The following is a 14974-nucleotide window of genomic DNA, read 5'->3' as shown; positions in this document are numbered from 1 at the left end:
TGTACCATTACAATTAAACATTCCTTCAGTGTGAATGGGTGGGAGGAGTGGAACATATGGGGGGGGCACGTAGATAGCAGAGATGAGGAGGAGGTATGGCTGGTTTCTCCTTTAAACCAATTCAGGCATAAGGGGAGAGGAAGTTGGCGCAGGAGGGCAGAGCCTGAGTCATCAAGGAGTGAGCTGGCTTGTTGTTCTCTCTGACCAACTGAGTGAGCAGGTTACACAGGCGTGGTCACAGTGCACCCAGGCTCTGTGCAGAAAGCAACCCACAGGTATCCTACAGACAGGTACTGCTTGCTGACTTCCCACACGCCGTGGGCTTCACCTTGCTGCAAAAGTTCGTGGAAAGGATAATCCCCCCTCAATAGTTCGGATCCCTGATTGTGGTGCAGACAAGGTAGGGAGTGGCACTTGGAGAGTTTAACCTGTTATTGATTGGGGAGAGAGAGAAAGAGGCAGAGAGGAGAGAGGCAGAGTGGAGGGGGGAGGAAAGAAAGAGACAGTGCCAGAATGGGGGGGAGAGAGAGAAGGGGCAGAGAGGAGAGAGAGGGCAGAGAGAGAGAGAGGGGGACAGAGGGAGGGAGAGAGAGGGAGGGAGAGAGAGAGAGAAAAGGAGCAGGGAGAAGGGGAAATGAAAGAAGGGGTAGAAAGAGGGGGAGAGAGAGAGAGAGAAATGTGGGGGAGATAGAAGGGGCAGAGAGAGAGAGAGAGAGAGAGAGCAAAGGGACAGGGAGAATGAAAAAGGGCGAGTGAGAGAGAAATGGGGAGAGGGAGAGAGACAAGGCAGAGAGAGGGGCAGGGTGAAGGGGAGAAGGAAGAAAGTGGGAGAGGGAGCGAAGGGAGAAGGGGACAGAGAGAGAGGGTCAAAGGATGGGGAGAGGGGAAGACTGAGAATGAAAGGTGGGGAAGACTGGGGAGGAGGTGCGTGAAAGACAGGAGGAAGGGAGAGAGAGAAAGAGGAAATGGCAGAGAAGCAGAGAACGAGAGAGGAGCAGGAAAGAGTTTGCTGGTTTGGACTAGTGTGGGGAGGCAGCGTAGATGGGAGGCTGCAGGCTTGAATATGTTGGTGAGGGGGCTGGTCAGCCCCTGACTCAGTGTGTTCTCCTCTGAGCTGTATTACTTGTGGCAGGAGGTGTGGGATTTGGCCTGAGGTAATTCCATAGTGGGAAGAAGAGATGGCGTCGGTGTAGATCTCCGTTGATCTGAGGTAGAGGGGTTAAACGTAGAGTAGGGAGGTTCTGCTGTAACTGTACAAGGTCCTGGCGAGGCCGCATCTGGAGAAGTGCGTGTGGTTCTGGTCTCCTTACTCGAGAAAGGATGTACGAGCTTTAGAGGTGGTGCAGAGGGGGTTCATCAGGTTGATTCCAGGGATGAGGGGGTTGGCCTATGAGGAGAGATTGAGTCGACTGGGACTGTACTTGCTGGAATTTCAAAGAATGAGAGGGGATCTTAGAGAAACAAATAAAATTATGAAAGGCGAAGATAAGATAGAGGCAGGTAAGTTGTTTCCATTGGTGCGGGAGACCAGAAATAGGGGACACAGTCTCAAGATTCAGGGGAGTAGATTCAGGATTGTGATGAACTGCTTCTCCCAGAGGATGGTGAATCTGTGGGATTCGCTACCCATTGAAAAAGTGGAGGCAAGTAAATGTATTTAGTACAAGGTTGGATAGATTTTTACATAGTAGGGGAATTAAGGGTTATGGGGAAAAGGCAGATAGGTGGAGATGATCCGATCACCAGAGCAGCCATGATCACATTGAGCAGATTCAAAGGGCTGAATGCCCCCCCCCCCCCCCCCCCTTCCCAGCTCCATAGGGTTTGGGGAGGCTATATTGAGGAACCGTGACATACTTGTGACAGGAGCTTGGTTTCATTCCACACGAGGGGAGAGGTTAAAGGATTTTGAGACGGGCAACCTTCCTGACGAGCAGGCAGGGTAACCTCCATTTTGGAGAAGAGGTGTTACACCTTCCTGGCCTCCCATCCCCACTTACAGCAGCGTGGTGGCTGGCAGGAGAAAGGGAACTGTGGGGGGGGGGGGGAGGCGCGCAGCAAGATCCCGCAGAAGTTGACTGGCGGGCAGAAAGTCTTTGGGGAGGCAGTTGGGGTGGTGGGGTGCTTGGGATCTACCCCACCCAGCCCCTCAGCCCTCAGCGCCCCGCGGGAGGGGAGAGCGGGTAGTTGGGTCTCTGCGATCCTGCCCGCCCTCTCGGTGGTTGGATCAGCTGATGCGTCTCTATGTCCATCAGGAAAAGTCCAGGATAATTCTGGGATAATTTGGTCACCAAATTATAGGAAAGATATAAACAAAATAGAGAGAGTGCAGAGAAGGTTCACGAGAATGTTGACAGGATTTCAGGGTCTGAGTTACAGGGAAAGGTTGTGCAGACTGGGGCTTTTTTCTCTGGAGCGTAGAAGATCGAGAGGGGACTTGATCGAGGTGTTTAAGATTTTAAAAGGGACAGACAGAGTAAATGTGGATAGGCTTTTTCAATAAAGAAAGGGGGAGATTCAAACTAGAGGACATGGTTTAAGATTGAAGGGGGAAAATGATAAGGGGAACATGAGGGGAAGTTTCTTTACGCAGAGGGTGGTAGGGATGTGGAATGAGCTTCCGGCAGACGTGGTCGAGGCGGGATCCTTGGTTACATTTAAGGAAAGAGTGGATCATTACATGGAGAGGAGAGGACTAGAGGGGTATGGACCGGGTGCTGGTCAGTGGGATTAGGAGGGTGGGGATTTGCTACGGCATGGACTAGTAGGGCCGAACTGGCCTGTTCTGTGCTGTAAGTGGTTATATGGTTATATGGTTATATGGTTATATGAGAGTGGAGGCGGTTCTCTTGACATAGGGACGGAGAAGGCCCATCTCAGGAGGGTGCTCACAGAAGTTGGAGATTGGAGGGCAGGGGGTCACATGGGATCCCAAGTCAAGTCAAGTTTATTGTTATCCAATTGCACAAGTACAACCCAACGAAACAGCGTTCTGTGGTCATCAGTGCAAAGCACGCAGACACACAACCAGACATAACACACATATACAGACAAACAACACATACGCAGGCAACTAGTCATCTGTACAAATAAATAAACAAACATTGTTTCATGAATATGAGAGCCTCGGAAGGTCAGTGTGGGCAGTTCCTTTGGTGGTTCACCATTCTCTCTGCTATGATCCTCCTGTATCTCTTCCCCGATGGGAGCAGCTGAAAGATGTCGTGTGCGGGGTGGACAGGGTCCTCAATGATTTTGCACTCCCTCTTCAGACAGTGATGCCGGTAGATCATGTCGATGGTGGGAAGGAAGACTCCAGTGATCCTCTCAGCCACTCTTCTCTTTCTCTTTCTCTTTGGCTTGGCTTCGCGGACGAAGATTTATGGAAGGGGTAATGTCCACGTCAGCTGCAGGCTCGTTTGTGGCTGACAAGTCCGATGCGGGACAGGCAGACACAGTTGCAGCGGTTGCAGGGGAAAATTGGTGGGTTGGGGTTGGGTGTTGGGTTTTTCCTCCTTTGTCTTTTGTCAGTGAGGTGGGCTCTGCGGTCTTCTTCAAAGGAGGTTGCTGCCCGCCGAACTGTGAGGCGCCAAGATGCACGGTTTGAGGCGATATCAGCCCACTGGCGGTGGTCAATGTGGCAGGCACCAAGAGCTCTTATGGTCCTGTGGATTGACCGTTAATCCATTTCTCTGCAGCAACCATCTCATACTGTGATGCAGCCAGCCAGGATGCTGGCAATAGAGCTCCTATAGAAGGCTGACATAATGGTGGCTGGTAGCCTTGCCCACTTCAGTCTTCACAGGAACTATGGTCCCTGTTGTGCCTTCCTGACAAGTGTCCACGATAGGTCACTAGTGAAGTGAACTCCAAGGAACTTGCTCTCCTCTCTCGCTAGTACAGAGTTTTGATGTGTAGTAGAGGGTGATCATTCCTTGTCTTCCTGAAGTCCATGATCATGTGACCATGTTGAAACTCAGGTTATTAATCTTGCACCATTTCACTAGATTTTCCACCTCTTCTCTCTAGTGCCAACTACTGTTGTATCATCTGCAAACTTGTTGGAGCTGGATCTGGTGATGTAGTCATGGGTTAGTAGGTGAACAGTGGGTCAGTAGCAGGATCCTTGGAGTGCAGGAGGGGGAGAGGGTGCTGATCAGATCCTTTGTGAACAGGCCCAACATCCCAGAAACTACCTGCCGTGGCTGGAACACCAGTGTCCGTGGTGGGAGAGAGGGGCAGGCCATCTCAGAGCTATGCCCCACCTCCTGCTCCACATCCGCTCCTCGACTGACATGTCTAAAGCATTCGATCCAGACCCAATGTCCCATTGTTGGATGCTGCTGGGTACACGGGGTCCACAGTAGCTGCCCTCCAGCCACGGGGTCCAATAAGGTTAGATCACACTGGATCCAAGGAGAGGTAGCAGAATGGATAGAAAATTGCCTTCATGGAAGAAAGCAGAGGATGATGGTGCTTTCCAGACTTGATGCCTGTGACCAACAATGCTTGTGTTGTATCGCAGGGTTCGGTGCTGGGCCCATTGCCGTTTGTCATCTATAACAGCGGTTCTCAACCTTTCTCTTCCCAATCAGACCACTTTATGCCATCAGGGCTCTGTGATTAGTAAGGGATTGCTTCAGGTGGGATGTGGGTGGGAAGGGAAGGTTGAGAATCACTGCTCTAGACCCAGTTTTGCTTGAGAAAAATTGTCATTGGCCCATTTCCTTTCGAGTTCTGAAACCCTGCACATAACGAGTCAGTTATGGACGACTGCCTGGGGTTGTAGATAGTGAAGAGCATTGCCAAAGATTACAGAAGGATCTTACTTGGTTGGACAGATGAGCAGAGAAATGGTTGATGGAACTTAATACAGAGAAATATGAGGTGATGCATTTTAGAGCATTTTAGAGCACGGTAACAGGCCATTCCGGCCCATGATTCCTGCTGCCAATTTACATCCAATTAACCTACAACCCCAGGTATGTTTCAAACGGTGGGAGGAAACCGGAGCCCCCAGGGAAGTCCCATGTGGAGGAACATACTAACTCCTTTCAGACAGCGCAGGATTCGAACCCCAGTCTTGATCGCTGTGGCTGTAAAGGCGTTCCACTAACCATTACGCCAACTGTGCCACCCCACTAGACACACCGAGAAATGTGAGGTGCTGCACTTTAAAATTCAAATGTAGACGTAGAGCACGGTAACAGGCTCTTCCAGCTCACGTGATCGTGCCGCCTAATTACACCCAATTGACCTAAAACCCCGGTACATACTTTTTTGGAGGCTTAACATGGGTAGGGCCCACACGGTGAATGATGGGGATCTGAGGCGTGTTGTAGAGCAGAGGGATCAATGTTTCCATCAGTGGGGGAGACTAGAACTACGGGACTTAGCCTCAAGGTTCAGGGTGAAACAGGAAAGTCTGAGGACGCTGCGATTGTAGTAAAAACACAAAGAAATGCTGGAGGAACTCAGCCAGGTCTCACAGCATCCATGACAGACAAAGATACATTACCAACGTGTCGGACCTGAGCCTTTCTTCCGGCCCGGTCTTTAACTCTGATTTGTATCTAAGTTGGAACAGGTCCTTAATTAGCGCCAGTTCGTCAGAAGTTTATCTTAGTATATATGTTACCTTTCTATACATGTAAAACACTTCCCAATACACTAAAACGTCTTAAACATAATAATAATACAGGGCTGTATGTAATAATATCAAGATTGAAAGTTAACACTACAGGAGATGATGGAGAGGTCGCTCCCTCTCCCCCTCCCTCTCTCTGTTTCTCTTGGTGGCACCATCACACTTTAAGGCCGTGGAGGCATTGTGATGGTGCACCCTCCCCTTGGCCGGCCTGCCCACCCCCTCACCTGCCCGCTGCTTTGCCCAGGCCGCATGAGGTGCGGGCTGGCAGCAGATGCGCGTCACTGACCGCCTGACGATCGGCCTTTCTCTAGTTTCTGACTCCTGGCAGATGCGGAGCACCACTGAAATGAGTCCTACATCTGCATTACTCTAAATAATAGACTATTACCACTTTATCACCGGCAGCGAGCCAATGGAAAGCAACTCGAACTGGAAGTTGACGCCATTCTCCTTCCAGTCGGCTGGTCGGTTCATAACTACGGGCTGGAAATTTTCAACCCGGGGACCATCTGTGGTAGATTTGGGGCAAAGGAGTGCCTTTTCCCAGAGGGGGGTGAATCTGTGGAATTCGCTGCCCATTGAAGCAGTGGAGGTGGCCTCAGTAAATGTATTTAAGACGAGGTTGGATATATTTTTACAAAGTAGGGGGATTAAGGGATTATGGGGAAAAGGAAGGAAGGTGGAGATGAGTTCATCATCAGATCAGCCATGATCTCAGTGAATGGGGGAGCAGGCTCGATGGGCTGATTGGCCAACTCCTGCTCCTTGTTCTTATGCTTTTCAGTTCTTGACAGTGCAGGTACATAATTACTCGAAAGTGGTGTCACAGGGAGATAGGGAGGTTGAAAAATCTTTTAGTACATTGGCCCTCGACAGTCAGAGTGCTGAGTGGGGAGGTCGCAGTTGGTGAGGCTCTATTTGGAGCGTTGTGTTCAGTTTTGGTCACCATGCTGCAGGCCAGATGCTGTTGAGCTGGAGAGGGCGCGGAGAAGATTTATGAGGATGTTGCAAGATCTCGGGTGGGGGGGAGTGAGGTGGGGTGATGTGGGGTGACCTGATCTACAGGGAGAGGTGGAGCAGGCTGAGGCTTTATTCCGTGGATGGTGATCTTGTAGAGGTGTAGAAAATCTTGAGGGGAATAGATCAGTCTTTTGCCCAGAGTAGGGGAATTGGTACCCAGAAGACATAATTTATTGAATTTAGATCGAAAGCCCACGAGCCCACGCAGCCCAATTACACCCAATTAACTACATTTTGAACGGTGGGAGGAAACCAGAGCCCCCGGGGAAAGCCCACGCAGACACAGTGAGACTGTCCAAACTCCTTACAGATTCAAAGCCCAGGCCCGATCGCTGGCGTTGCGCTAACCACTACCCCTAACCGGGCCGCCACAAGGTTGGGGGGGTGAGGGGGAGAAGAGACTTAGCAGAAGCCTGAGAGGTAACTTTTTACCTAGGGTGGTGGATGTTCTCCCATGATGCTTCAGCAAGCCCTGGCCATAGGTCTTGTAGCTACTTCCTGCACCATCAGATTCCCTGAGGCATTGGAAACGTTACGAAGGGGCAAGGTTTCAGGTTTAAAGCTGGTCGGGATGGAGAGATGTCAGTGGAAGCATCGAAGGTCATGGGGAAGGGTGTGCTCTTGGAACTCAGATGCGGAGTAATTTCTTCAGCCAGAGGGTGGTGAATCTGTGGAATTTGTTACCACAGGTGGTTGTGGTCACTAGGTCATTGGGTGTATTTAAGGCAGGGATTGATAGGTTCCTGATTAGCCAGGGCATTAAAGGTGACGGGGAGAAGGCCGGGCAGTGGGACTGAATGGGGAAATAGATCAGCTTGTGATTAAATGGTGGGGCAGACTCGATGGGCTGAATGGCCTAATTCTGTGCCTATGTCTTAAGGTCATAACCCTGGTCTATCCTATCTTTCTTCGTCCATCAGTCCTGCCATCCCAGGGATCTGGTGAACTTCACTGCACCCCCTCAATACCAAGAACGCCCCACCTCAGGTTAGGAAACCAAAACTGCACACAATGCTCGAGGTGGGGCCTCACCAAGTCCCTGGTAAACTGTTGTAGGACCTCGCTGCTTCTGTATCCTAAACCTCTCACAATAAAGGCCAAGGTGCTGTTTGCTTTCTTCATGGCCTTCAGTGACTAATGCACCAGGTCTCGTGGCATCTCCCCTTTTCCTAACTTGTCACCATTCACTTGATGATCTGCCTTCCTGTTGTTGCCTTGCGTTTATCCACCTTGTACTGCACCTGCCATGTATTATCCACCTTGTACTGCATGTATTAACCCATTCTTCTCATCTGAGCAAGTCACACCTCTTATGAATACTGCTGATGCAAATGGAACTCCCCTCCGTTGACTTTCACTCCCCCAAACCCAGTGTGTTGGAAGGGCAACTATAAGTCTATGAGACACAGGTGCAGATATAGGCAGCCCCACCATTTGATCATGAGCAGATCCATTTTCCCACTCCCCAGACTTCTCCCCATAACCTTCAATCCTGGCTAATCAAGAACCTCTCAATCTCTCCCATAAATACACCCAATGACCTGGCCTCCAGAACTGCCGGGGGCTTCAAATTCCATAGGTTCACTGCCCTCTGGCTGAAGAAATCCCTCCACATCACTTATCTAAGCGGACACCCTTCAATCCAGAAAGGGTAACAAATTAGACATTCTCAAGGACACATCCCACCCCAGCCCAACACCCCCCCCCCCCCAATCAGGAAGAAGATTCACGAGTGCAAGTTCACGCACCACCCGATTGAAGGAGGGTTTCTGACCTGCTGTTATTGGACTCCTGAGTGAACCTCACACCAGTAAAATAACATTGGCTTTCCTTTGTCCCAACTGGTCTCTCCCCGGAACTCAGCACTTTGAACTGTGTTAAAAACAACAGAACAGGCTCTTCAGCCCAACTCGTCCATGCTGACCAATTTGAGATTCTGCGCTTGTCCTATTTGCCTGCATTTTTTGCATATCCCTCTAAGGCCCTCCTATCCATAAACCTGTCCAATGTTGTCTTGCATTTTGGAAGGTCATACCGGAAAGCTGAGCACAGGGTTAAAGGTTGGATACTTAACGGTGTGGAGGAACAGAGGGACTTTGGAGTCCAAATCCATACGTCCCTCAAGTCACCGCACAGGTTGTTAGGATAGTTAAGAAAGCCTATGGGATGTTGAGCTTCATTAATAGGGAGATTAAGTTCAGGAGTAGAGAGGTCATGTCGCAACTCTACAAACCTCTGGTGAGAGCATAGATGGAGTATTGTGTTCAGTTCTGGTCACCTCATTACTGGAAGGATGTGGAAGGTGTGGAGAGGGTGTAGAGGAGATTGACCAGGATGCTGCCTGGATGGAAAACAAGTCTTATGAGGCAAGGTTAGCAGAGCTGGGACTTTTCTCTTTGGAGCGAAAAGGATGAGAGGAGACTTGATAGAAGTCGACAAGATTCTGAGAAGGCATAGAAAGGGTGGATAGCCAGGGTCTTTTTCTCAGGGTAGGAATAGCAAACACCAGGGAATGTCTGATAAAAATGAGGGAGAAAGGTTTATTTCAGGGGTAACTTTTTTACACAGAGAGGTGTGGGTGCCTGGAATGCCTTGCCTGGGGTGGTGGTGGAGGCTGGAACATTAGGGGCATTTAAGAGGCTCCGGACTTGTCAGCCACAAATGAGCCTGCAGCTGACGTGGACTTTTTACCCCCTCCATAAATCTTCGTCCGCGAAGCCAAGCCAAAGAGACAGGCACAAAAATGAAAGGAAACGAGAGGGTTATGGGTAAATTAAAAAAAAAAATTAAATTTAGACAAACAGCAATTTGGCCCTATGAGGCAGTGCCGCCCAATTTACACCCCATTAATCTACACCCCTAGTACATTTTTGAAGGGTGGGAGAATACCATTGTCCCCAGGGTAACCCATGCAGACAAGGGGAGAATGTACAAACTCCTTACAGTCAGCGCAGGACTCGAATCCAGGTGTGATCCCAATAGCTGGCGTTGTAAAGGCGTTGTGTTAAGCACTGCACCCACCCTGGCATTGAGGTAGGAAGGTTTAGATTTTTTTGGTAGGCATTTATAGGTCAGCACAACATTGTGTTGTAATGTTCCACGAGTATTGTGCCCACTTCTACAGTTTCCTCTGGCAGCTCACTGCAGACTGTACTAAGTAGGGAGTAGTCCGGAGAGTTGGGTGGAAAAACATATCCTCAGGATTCGAATGGCAGATCGGACTGGATGGGCTAATTCTGCTCCTACATCTCGTAGTCTAACTGGACCACTCACCAAACCAGCTTTCTACCTGTACCTCAGTACACGTGACAAGAACAAGAAGAAAGTCCGCAGACTCCAGGACATGTGGAATCTGTTGGAGCTAAAGGGTTTCGGGCCTGGGCTGTTAGACAGGAACACGGAAAATCAGGCAGAGGGCTGAACAAAAAGCTGGGGGAGACTAACAGGTAAAAGGCCATGGGTGGACAGGCAGAAAGAAGCTGAGCAGTGATGGAGGGGGAGAGGGTAGCTCCCCGATAAGAGAGGGAAGGGATAAGGAGACGGAGGGATAGGGAAAGAGAGGAGGGGAGTTATCGGAAAATGGAGGAGTCGATGTTAATGCTGTCCAGAGATGAGGTCTATGAGGAGAGATTGAGTCGTCCGGGACTGTACTCACTAGAATTAAGATGAATGAGAGGGGATCTTAGAGAAACAAATAAAATTCTGAAAGGCACAGATAAGATAGAGGGAAGTAAGTTGTTTCCATTGGTGGGGTGGAGAGGGGTGGGGGTGAGAGTCCAGAACTAGGGAACGCGGCCTCAAGATTCAGGGCAGTAGATTCAGGTCAGAGATGAGGAGGAATTGTTTTTCCCAGAGGGCGGTGAGTCTGTGGAATTCGCTGCCCATTGAAGCAGTGGAGACGACCTCAGCAAGTCAAGTCAGACCAACTTTATTTATCATTCATACCACTCTCACACGATGTAACAAGATAATGTTTCTCCAGGACCATGGAACATTGTTACATAGATACAAGTTAGGAGAGCTGTTAACACATTAAAATATTAAGGCATTGAGACATTTACACTGAAAGTCCACGGCACACTGCTCATCTGTACTGGGAGTTCAGGAACCTGATGGCTTAGGGGGATAAAGCTATTTCCCATTCTGGGCGTGAGGGCCCAAGTGACCTGGTACATCCTGCCAGATGGCAAAGGGAGAATAGTTTACGTGAGGAGTGTGTGAAGTCCTTCACATGTTTATTGCCTGTCGCCTGCAACAAGTGTTGGAGATGTCCTCCATGGTAGGAAGAGGTTTCCCAATTGTATTTTCCTCTGACTTCACTACCCTCTGCAGGATCTTGTGGTCCGAGGTGGTACAGCTTCCAAACCAGGCGGTGATGCAGTTGCTCTCTCGATACATCCTCTGTAGAATATGGTGAGGATGGAGGGTGGGAGATGGACTTTCCACAGCCTTCACAGGAAGTAGAGGTGCTGCTGGGCTCTCTTGGCTATGGAGCTGGTGTTAAGGGACCAGGAGAGATTCTCCACCAGGTGCACTCCAAGGGACTTAATACTCTTGATGACCTCAACGGTTGAGCCGTCAATGGTCAGGGGAACGTGATCTCCCCGGGCCCTCCTGAAGTCTTTTTCTCAGTAAATATATTTAAGGCAAGGTTGGATAGATGTTTGCATAGTAGAGGAATTAGGGGGTACGGGGAAAAGGCAGGTGGGTGGAGATGAGCCGATCATCAGATCAGCCAGGATCTCATTGAATGGCGGAGTAGGCTTGACGGGCTGGATGACTGACTCCCGCTCCTAGTTCCTATGTTCTGGTTGGACAGTGCTGAGATGAAATAGAAGGTGCTCCTGCAATTTGTGGGTGTCCTCACTGGCAGGACATGAGGCCATGGACAGACATCTCTATGTGCCATGTCCGCGTGCCAGTGGGTTGTGGATTTGAAGTGGTTCGGCCACTGGGAGGTCCGTGCTATTGCAGGTGACAGAGCGGAGGTGCTCCACGAAGCAACCTCCCAGTCTGTGCCCAGTTCCCCGTCTGCGCCCCTCCCGCTGATGAAGAGAAGGCCATATCGGGAGCATCGGATGCCCCCCCCCCCCCACTTCCTTTTCACCAGGGAAGTGTTGTTCCACTTGGAAGGACTTGAAATGTTTCTGCAGCACTTGTTGTATCTGTAGCTGCGTTTGTGATGACCTCCCTGGGTAGAGCGCAAAACAAGGTTGCACCTCAGGGGCACGTGATGACAGGAAGCAATTAATTTCAATGACGCTGTCGAGATATCCGGATCTCACCATTCCCGTTCCCTGGAACCTCATTGCTCCCTCACACATCAGCACTGCCGGGACAATGGGATCTTTTTAAGAGACTATTAGATGGGTGCGTGGAACTGAGAAAAATCAAGGGTTAGGCAGTGGGTTATTGGGTCAGCACAACTCTGTGGGCCGAAGGACCTGTTTGGTGTAATAGGTTTCTGTGCTATGAAGCACTCTGGACTCTTCCGGGCTTCCTGACAGAGGAGGGCACATCTCCTCATGAACACAGAGCACGGGACGAGCTGGGGGTCAAACTGGAGGCTCCTTCTGGAACAGGATCCTGCCAGATCTCCGAAAATAAATCCTCACCAGCAAGTGGGGGGTGGGGAAAGGATCAATGCACCGGGCATTGGGATGGTGAGCCCTGGGTTCGAAGTGAGGAAGCCATGGGTAGTGGGATCGAAGACCCCCCACCCCATGCCTGCCTTCAGCTCCCAAGCCCAGGGACATGTGTCTGCCTCGACCTTTGGTCCACACAAAGCAAATAGAGGGTGGGGCCACTCAGCTTGGGAGACGGTCAAGGCAACAGGCACAGGCCAAGCTGCCCAAGTCCTTGCTGAGATCCTGGCCTTCTCCATGCCTGAGCCCCACCTTAAGCCTGGCCGGCCTACACCTAACCTGCCTCGCCCCTCTTATTGACACAGAGTCAGCTAACAGAACACTGCAGGACTGCAACAGGCCCTTCGTGCTGTGCCCAGCCCAATTACACCCAATTAACCTACACCCCCGTACGTTTTGAGGCCCCGGGGAAAACCCAGGCAGACATGGGGTGCAAACTCCTTACAGACAACGCTGGATTCGAACCCCTGTATTGATTGCTAGTGCTGGCCGCTCCATTAACTGTGCGTGCCACAGCAAGATTAAAAGTCGAAAGTCTGCATTCACCATGGTTGAAGTAAAAACCACAACGCTGGAGAAACTCACCAGGTCAAACAGTGTTCTTTATACAGCAAAGATAAAGTTACATAACCAACGTTTTGGGCTTGAGCCCTTCATCAAGGTACAGACATACATTGGTTCTGTATACACGACACTATTTGACTGAGTTTCTCCATCATTGCGATTTTACTCCTTACAAGAGCTCTCCATTTTTAACTCTCCTGCAGCATGGAAGGGGATGGCACCTTACCTGAGTCCTCCATCCTGATGGCATTGACATCAATATCCCTTTCCCAGGTCCCTCTCTTTCCCCTGCCCTCCTGTTCCCCACCCCTCTCCCGTCAGAGAGCAGTCCCCTCCCCCATCACTTCTCAGCTCCTTTCTCTTCTGCCCTCCCATCCGTACCCACCTCTGGCCTCTTAGCCCTGCCCCTTCGTCCCTCTTCTCCTCCTGTGCCCTTCCCCCACCCTTTTAGGGCCGAATGGTTGGCATAGCGTTTAGCGCACCAGCTATTGGGTGCGGGGCTCGAATCCCGTGCTGAGTGTAAGGCGTTTGTACGCTCTCCCCGTACCTGGTGGGTTTCCCCCAGTGGGGGGGGGAAGGGGGGTTCTGGTTTCCTCCCACTGTTTGAAACGTACTGGGGGTGTAGGTCAGTTGGGTGTAAATTGGGCGGTGAAGATTTGTGGACTGTTAATCTGCTGTACGTCTAAATTACTTTTTATTCAGGAGTCACTCCTGACGAAGGGGCCAGGCCCTAAACATCAACTGCTTTTCACTGCCTGTGGATGCTGCCGGCATGTTGGAATACTACACTGGATCCCCAGTGTCTGCAGACTTTCCTCTTCACCTCACACCATACCCCCCATCACCCTCTGTGCGATAGACCAGCCCTGTCGATCCCTTGTCAAACCCCTCTCATCTTCATTCTTCGCCCTCAGTGGTTTTAGATTCCCCTCTGTGAATGTTTACCTGATTTATGTCCCTCATGAATTTATTAACCCCCCCCCACCCTTCTTCACTCCACGCAAATAAAAGGCCAAATTCAAGTTTATTATCATCTGACTGTACATAGACAGCCAGACTTTTCTCCACACCCCAGTGCACACACAGTGGATCGTTAATCACAGAAAGATAAAATGTAAAATAAATACTTTGGATTGATTTGCTTGGTTCCGATTTCAGATTTATTGTCAGAGAACATACACGACATCACATACAACTCTGAGATTCCTTTATTGGTGGGCCAGGCCGAATTACCACTAATTGGCAGCGCAAAAAAAAACTGTACACGATGTACACATGTAAGCAAATAAAGAAATGTAAACAAACTGACTGTGCAATACAGAGAGAGATTTTTAAAAATCAATAAAATGCAAAAGTAAGAGCATTGCCTGTAATGAGTCCCTGATTGAGTTTGTCATTGTGGAGTCTGATGGTGGAGGGGGAGCAGCTGTTCCTGAACCTGGTGGGTGCGAGTCTGGTGGCACCGATACCTCTTTCCTGATGGCAGCAGTGAGAACAGAGCGTGTGCTGGGTAATGTGGATCCTTGATGATCGCTGTTGCTCTCTGACGGCAGCATTCCCTGTAGATGTTCTCGATAGTGGGGACGGTTTTGCCTGTGATGTCTTGAGCGGTGTCCACCACATTTTGGAGGGGTTTACACTAGGGGTATTGGTGTCCCCCATACCAGATGGTGATGCAGCCGGTCAGCACACTTTCCACCGCACTTCTGTAGAAATATGCCAGGGTATCTGGTGTCGTACCGAACCTCCGCAAATTCCTGAGGAATTAGAGACTCTGCTTTCTTTATGATTAGTGTGTTGGATCCAGGAAAGATTCTCCAAGATCGTGACTCTCAAGAACTAAAATTTGCTCACCCTCTCCACCTCTGATCCCCCTCTGGCTTTCCCTTCCTGATCTCACAGCCTGTGGGAAGAAGCTATTCCCCAGCCTGGCAATCCTGATTTTGATGCTCCTATACACCCTTCCCGATGGTCGTGGGTCAAAGACCCTGGGTGCTGGATGGAAAGGATCCTCGATAGTTCCTTGAGCCTTATTTAAGCAACGCTCCTGATGAATGACGTCAGTAGAGGACAGGGAGGCCCCAATGATCTCTTC

The 14974-nt window shown here is 50.2% G+C and overlaps 1 protein-coding gene across 3 annotated transcripts in view; it reads left to right on the top strand.

Annotated features, from left to right (window-relative positions):
• Positions 1–211: 211 nt before the first annotated feature.
• The window catches only part of vill (villin-like), a 112106-nt gene continuing 97343 nt past the window's right edge, over positions 212–14974 (top strand). The window contains exon 1 of one of the 3 annotated variants that reach the window (XM_069914940.1): positions 212–290. The gene's annotated coding sequence lies outside the window, so the exon portion shown is untranslated. Of the gene's footprint in view, positions 401–14974 lie in introns of all 3 variants that reach the window. The other 2 variants (XM_069914939.1, XM_069914941.1) reach the window with 2 other exon arrangements.

Source organism: Narcine bancroftii, chromosome 1 (genome assembly GCF_036971445.1).
Source record: "Narcine bancroftii isolate sNarBan1 chromosome 1, sNarBan1.hap1, whole genome shotgun sequence".
In the NCBI taxonomy this organism is placed as follows: domain Eukaryota; kingdom Metazoa; phylum Chordata; class Chondrichthyes; order Torpediniformes; family Narcinidae; genus Narcine; species Narcine bancroftii.
Note: the sequence above shows the minus strand (reverse complement) of the source record. Positions and strands in the feature narration are given on the sequence as shown.